The sequence below is a fragment of the Palaemon carinicauda genome, chromosome 1 (genome assembly GCF_036898095.1).
Source record: "Palaemon carinicauda isolate YSFRI2023 chromosome 1, ASM3689809v2, whole genome shotgun sequence".
Classification (NCBI taxonomy): Eukaryota; Metazoa; Arthropoda; class Malacostraca; order Decapoda; family Palaemonidae; genus Palaemon; species Palaemon carinicauda.
In genome coordinates, this window is record NC_090725.1 from 232,218,396 (window position 1) to 232,225,895 (window position 7,500).

A 7,500-nucleotide genomic window follows, 5' to 3' on the forward strand; every position below is an offset into this window, starting at 1 on the left:
ATTACGTATATATATATATATATATATATATATATATATATATATATATATATATATATATATATATATATATATATATATATTTATATATATACATATATATATTTATATATACATATATATACATATAATATACATGTGTGTATATATATATATATATATAAATATATAAATATATATATATGTATATATAAATATATATATATATATATATATATATATATATATATATATATGTATATATAAATATATATATATATATATATATAAATATATATATATATATATATATATATATAAATATATATATATATATATATATATATATATATGTATATATATATATGTGTATATATATATGTGTGTATATATATATATATATATATATATATATATATATGTATATATATATATATATATGTGTGTGTATATATAAATATAATATATATGTGTGTATATATATAAATATAATATATATATATGTGTGTGTATATATATAAATATAATATATATATATGTGTGTATATATATAAATATAATATATATGTGTATATATAAACATAATATATATGTGTATATATATAAATATAATATATATATATATGTGTATATATATAAATATAATATATATATGTGTATATATATAAATATAACATATATATATATATATGTATATATATAAATATAATATATATATGTATATATAAATATAATATATATATATATATGTATATATAAATTATATATATACATATATATATATATATATATATATATATATATATATATTTATATATATAGTGTGTGTCACGCTCAAGGGAGAGAGGGAGTAGTCATTATCTGGTGAGAGGTGGTAACCAGAGAGGTGCACTCTGAAACTCCACACACTATCATTATGGAACCAGCGGGTTATAGTTAAGAGGGGGAGTGAGAAGTGTTGGACCTTTTCACGCGTGCGCATTTCTTTCTAAATATTTAGACGTCATTTTTGACGGCTCGGGTACGCTAGTTCTTCATAAAAAAAAAAATGTATAAATTCGACTTGTTTAATAGGGTGATGAGTTGTTGGGTCTGGATGAATGGTTCAGTGGCGGACATCTGCGTTTTACACGTGAGCTTTCTCGTATTCTCATTTATCATGTAAGGTTTTATACTAAAGTTCCAGATGTTTTCATACTTAAGCAATCTCTTGTGCCTGCAGTGGATGCAGGATATAGAGTACCAAATTGCCATAGAACCTTGCGAACAATGATTAAATTGCTTGGTAGTCCAACTTGCAAATTAACCAGGGTAGAAGTTTTATTCCAGCAGCGACCAAGTTGTGGAATGATCTTCCTAATCGGGTAATTGAATCAGTGGCACTTGAGTTCAAACTCGCAGAAAATGTTTTTAGGTTGAACAGGCTTACATAAGTCCTTTTATAGTTTATATATCAAATATCTGTTTTAGTGTTAATGTTTTTAAAATATTTTATTTTGATTTTCATTACTTATATCGTTTTATTTATTTCCTTATTTCCTTTCTTCACTGGGCTATTTTTCCCTGTTGGAGCCCTTGGGTTTACATCATCTTGCTTTTCCAATTATGGTTGTTGCATAGCTAGTAATAGTAATAATAATTATAGTATTTGGCTTGTCAAGTACATATTTGTTAATCAAAATGATTTCTTTTGAGTACTGTATAGCGTTAGTACATTTATAAAATATGAGATTGCTGTAATCTTTTGTAATGATGACTGTTTATTTTCAGTCCTTGTAAGATCCAGGCTTAACCAACTTCTTGGCATGTGAATGGGTGTTAGCGCATGGCTATGTAGCCAGAGATCATAAATCCACTCTAGGATTGTTGCGACCTGATTGGTAACGTCTCTGCCTGGTGTTTGCCAAACGGGGGTTCGAGTCCTGCTCAGAATCGTTAGTGCCTTTAATGTCTGCAATCTTACCATCATTGTGAGCTAAGGCAGGGGGGTTTGGGGTAGCCTGCTGGTCTATCTGCTGAGTCATCAGCAGCCATTGCCTGGCCCTCCCTGGTCCAAGCTTGGGTGGAGAGGGGGCTTGGGCGCTGATCATATATGGTCAGTCTCTAGGGCATTGCCCTGCTTGCCAGGGCAATGTCCCTGTCCCTTGCCTCTACCCTTCATGAGCGACCTTTAAACGTTTAACGGTGAGTTGACTACCTTAAGACAGTAGTGGTGGGTCCCAAGGAGACATAAAATGAATTTAGATAGTTAAAACCTCTATATTCACTTGAAATCGCTAAGTTCAGGTTTTTCAATATTTCTATTTCAAATAAATATAATTTTATGTCTTCTGTGGCGACTTCTGCATGCGGAAACCTGGCGGTGGTACATATTAAAGGATTTCGGCTCCTTTAATGTAACAGCAGCATGTGGCACCACTACTCTTTGAGGTAGCTTTTACTTTTGTTTTTGTAATCACAGCATCTTTAAGAGATTCAATATAGTAAAGTGGCCATATACAGAATGTACATGCTATTGATTAGGAATGTTAGTGATTGTTGCAAGGATCTAGAATTAGTGAAGATTATATAAAATATTTAAGTGATTTTCAGTTTTCAGTTTGATTTGACATTCTAAAGGTTAACAATAGTCGTATTTAATGAAAAATTAGAATGGACATATTTTTTAATAAATAATGGGTTTTAAGGCAGTGGCCTTAGAGAGAATTATGTCGTGCAATGGGTTTTTAGGCTATTACCTAAAAGAAAAAAATACATTGTGCAATGGGATTTTAGGCAGTTGCCTTAAAGAAAAAAAATATTGTGCAATGGGTTTTCAAACAGTTGCCTTGAAGAAAAAAATGTATTGTGCAATGTGGTTTTAAGGCAGTTCCCTTAAAAATGTATTGTGCAATGGGTTTCTAGGCAGTTGCTTTAAAGAAAAAATATATTGCGCCAATGTGTATTTGGTGTTAATGATGAAGGAAAAACAAACCAAAATGCTTTAGCCCCCTTTAGTAGTTAGTCCTTATTGCACTGCATACTAGGGTGTCTTAGCATGATTCCCTTGGTCCGTATCAACAGCCACTTTCTACCAGTACCAGTCTACTTATACAAATTCACACTACATTCTTGAATAACTGGCTCAGATGGTTGTGACGGGCCGAGAGAGGGTTGTGAACTCAAAGGCAGGATGCAATCAACTGAGTTATATTGTTATAGAACACTCCTTTATATACAAAACCTCAAGGCAAAAGGACATAAGTTAACAAGACAGACAATGTTACAGAGGAAACAGTAGACATGAATTTTCATGTTCGTTTAGTGCGAGGGAAGAGCGAAGATACAAGCATAATATATGCAAAAGGAATTATGTACAATTGTGTGACACACGGTTGGTACATGGCTCCCCCCCTAAAAATGACATACTGTATATGTTAAATAGGGCGCCCTGATCTGGAGAGGCGAACTGTAGGCGGGTCATCTGGCAGAAGATAAGCAGGTTTTAGACGATCAATGGAGACCCAGTCTTCTTTGCCCCGAATGTTTAGTAGGAATGCTTTCGGACTGCGTCGGATCACAAGGAAAGGGCCCGTGTAAGGGGGCGTTAGTGGTGGCTTGCTAGTGTCGTTGCACAGGAAGACGTGCGTTGCAGAGTGCAAGTCCGTTGTTATGTGATGCTTCGCAGGGGGCTTGTAAGTCTGGCGGCACGGAGTAAATTTTCACTCAACGTGACGTATGCGCTGGAGATCGTCGGAGGAGGTTGTAGAAGGAATAAATTCGGCAGGGACGACCAACGGGTCGCCGTACACCATTTCAGCTGCCGAGACGTCGAGGGCGTCTTTAGGAGTGGTCCTTAGTCCCAGGAGGACCCAGGGAAGCTGAGTAAACCAGTTGCAATCCTTGCAGCGGGACATCAAAGCTGCTTTGAGGGTGCGATGAAACGTTCAACCATTCCATTGGCAGCGGGGTTGTAGGCCGTTGTCTGATGTAGGGTGATGCCCAGGAGATTCGCTAATGACGTCCACAATTGAGAGGTGAAAGTGGTTCCCCTGTCAGAAGTAATATGCTCCGGGATACCGAATCTTGAAATCCATCCAGAGAGTAAGGCAGATGTACATGAGGCGGACGTTGCAGTTTCCATGGGAATGGCTTCAGGCCAACGAGTGGAGCGGTCGATGACGGTAAACAGGTAACGATGTCCTTGTGATGTGGGTAGGGGGCCTACAACGTCGACGTGAATGTGTGCGAAACGACTCTGAGGTTGAGGAAAGGTGCCCACTCCTGAATCCGTGTGTCGATGTACTTAGGAAGTTTGGCAAGAAGTACAGGCGCGGACCCAATCCTTAGCATCCTTAGAAATGCCGTGCCAAATGAACTTTGCCTTCAGCGGCTGTGCAGTAGAACGGCACGAGGGATGTGAAAGGCCGTGAATGAAATCAAACACCTGTCGGCGCATGGGAGCAGGAATCCAAGGTCGCGGTCTACTAGTACTGACGTCACAGAGGAGGGTGGTGTTGGAGTCTTCGAGGGGAAAATCTTCCCAACGGAGGGACGTGCAGGATGTCCTACAAGCTTGATACTCTGGATCCTGCCGTTGGGCTTCAGCCAGGGCGTTGTAATCCAATCCCAGTTGAACGGCAGCCAACGTGTTTCTTGACAGGGCATCGGCAACGGGATTAATTTTCCCAGGGACGTATTGGAGGGTGCAATTGTATTCAGCCACGGCGGAGAGATGTCGGCGTTGACGGGCGGACCAGGCGTCAGACTGTCGAGTGAAGGCGTGCACCAGAGGCATGTGGTCTGTGCGAATGACGAAGGGCGTACCTTCTAAGAAATGGCGAAAGTGACGGACAGCCAAGTGCACCGCCAGCAATTCTCGATCAAAGGTAGAATAACCCGATTCTGCCTTGGACAGTTTTCTGCTGAAGAAGGCTAATGGGCGGGGCGAGCCTTTGACCACCTGCTCGAGTACTGCACCAATAGCGACGTCGCTGGCATCGGTGGAGAGAAGGAGAGGGGCGTGTGGGATAGGAAAAGTGAGAGCCGCAGCAGTTGATAGGGCATTCTTTGCATTGCGGAAGGCTGCTTCTTGAAGGGGACCCCACTTCAGGTCCTTTGGCTTGCCCTTGAGGGAGGCGTAGAGGGTAGCAAGAGGGGCGGCAATGGCTGGCAGAAAACGGTGATAATAGTTGATCATGCCCAAGAATTCCTGCAGAGCTTTGACGGTCGAGGGCGCGGGGAAATTCTGAACGGCTGCTACCTTCTCAGGGAGGGGATGGACTCCTTCAGGAGTGATACGGTGCCCTAAGAATGACACTTCGTTGGCGCCAAAGGTACACTTGTCGTACCGGACTACAAGGCCATTTTGTTGCAGGCGGTCGAGCACGATGCGCAGGTGACGGAGGTGTTCCTCTTTTGAGGAGGAGAACACAAGTATGTCGTCCACATAACATACACAGAAAGGGAGGTCCCCTAAGATGCCATCCATGAGACGTTGAAACGTTGCCCCAGCATTATGAAGGCCAAAAGAGGAGTAATTGAAGGTGTATGTGCCAAACGGAGTGGTGATGGCGGTCTTGGGGATGTCCTCTGGGTTCATAGGCACCTGATAATACCCCTTCAGGAGGTCGAGCGTAGAGAAAACCTTCGCTTTCTGCAGGTAGGAGGTCACATCGGCAATGTTTGGGAGGGGGTAGTGATCCGGTTCTGTTTGCATGTTCAGACGCCTGTAATCCCCGCACGGACGGAGGGAGCCGTCTTTCTTCAGAACGATGTGTAAGGGTGACGACCATGGGCTTCTGGCAAAGGCCCATTTTCTCCATTTCGTCGAACGTCTGTTTGGCGGCTGCCAATCGTTCCGGTGCCAGACGTCTGAATTTTGCGAAGACTGGGGGTCCCGTCGTCTTGATATGGTGATAAATACCGTGCTTGGCAGGAACCGTGGGCGTTTGGCGAAGTTCTGGACGGAAAACTTCCGGGTACGACGTGAGGAGGTGGGCGTAGGCATCCGTGGGTGCGCTTATGTGGAAAGCGAGGTTAGAGGGGGCGGGTTGAAGAGGTGTCGACAAGTACGAGTCTGCGTTGACCAATCGTCTGTGGGCGACATCGACCAGAAGGTAGAAATAAGAAAGAGGAAATCCGCACCGAGGATTGGCATTGTGACGTCAGCAACGAGAAACTTCCAATTGAATTTACCGTTTCCGAACGATAATGTGAGGTTCTCGTAACCGTAGGTGGGTATCGCAGATCCGTTGGCAGCTACCAAGCGCTAGTCGGCAGATGTAGACAGACTACGTCGTGCCTTGAAGAGTTTCCTTGGCAAAAGAGAACGCCAAGCACCCGTGTCTACCAAAAATCGCACGCCCGTTCCTGCATCCTGTAAAAAGAAAAGATTAGAAACATGGGAGGCCACCGCCACAGGTGATGGCCTACTTACACGTTTTTTGGCCACTGACAATCCTTGGCACATTTCTTCGCGGTTGCCCCGAATCTGAAGTGGTAGTAGCAAAACTGGGGCGGATGGGAGGTAGTAAGTGGCTGTAGAAGTCGTTCGTTGGGGCGCGAGCGATTGGTGGGTGGTGGGCGGCTTTGTCACCGCTTCGGCACGTCACGGGGTAGGCGTGTATGTCCTACGGCATTCATGTCAGCTTCGGTTGACGTTGAATAGGCATCCTCGTCGTCAGGGGTGGAGGCGTTGATGGAGGTCTTGAAGTGGCTGTCCATAAGGGCGTCAGCTTTGGTCATCAAGTCCTTTATGGGTAAACTATCGACATCGGGTATGGCAGCGCGTACAAGTTCGGGTAAACGGCGTATCCAAAGGGCACGAAGTAGGTTCACCTCATGAGGAGAGCCGTCTGCGGCAGGTTGAAGGCGAGCGATACTGGTCATTTCCCTGAGGGCAAGCAAAGCCCTTTGGTCCCCCAACGGTTGTTGCGAGAGCTGAAAAAGCTTTGCTATACGGGCGGCTGGCGACGGCAAGTACTGCTGCAGAAGGTATGTTTTGAGGGCGTCATACGCTATTGGGGTGTCTCCTTGTTCACAAAGCCAGTCGGATATTTCTGGGAAGGTGTCCTCGGGTATCGCCGCGAGAACATAATCCGCTTTGGTGGTTGAGCGAGTCATGCCCCTGATACGAAAGTGGACTTCTGCGTGTTGAAACCAAGCAAACGCTTCTCCGCTGGTGAACGGTGAAAGTTTCAATGGGGCGGCCGCAGCGCCAACTGCTGTAGTAGAGTCCGTCTCCGTTATTGTACCAACGATGGAGGGGCGAGGGAGGTGGGGGTGGAAGGCAGTGGGAGCGAGTCGACTTCCGGGGTCACCAATGCGACGGGCCGAGAGAGGGTTGTGAACTCAAAGGCAGGATGCAATCAACTGAGTTATATTGTTATAGAACACTCCTTTATATACAAAACCTCAAGGCAAAAGGACATAAGTTAACAAGACAGACAATGTTACAGCGGAAACAGTAGACATGAATTTTCATGTTCGTTTAGTGCGAGGGAAGCGCGAAGATACAAGCATAATATATGCAAAAGGAAT

The 7,500-nt window shown here is 43.0% G+C and overlaps 1 protein-coding gene across 2 annotated transcripts in view; it reads left to right on the forward strand.

Moving 5' to 3' along the window:
* Positions 1-7,500, forward strand: part of Fancd2 — a 728,399-nt gene that overhangs the window by 166,364 nt on the left and 554,535 nt on the right. The window contains exon 2 of one of the 2 annotated variants that reach the window (XM_068387949.1): positions 1,750-2,163. The exons of the other annotated variant lie outside the window; for it this stretch is intronic. The gene's annotated coding sequence lies outside the window, so the exon portion shown is untranslated. The remainder of the gene's footprint in view (positions 1-1,749; positions 2,164-7,500) is intronic. 2 annotated transcript variants of the gene reach the window in all.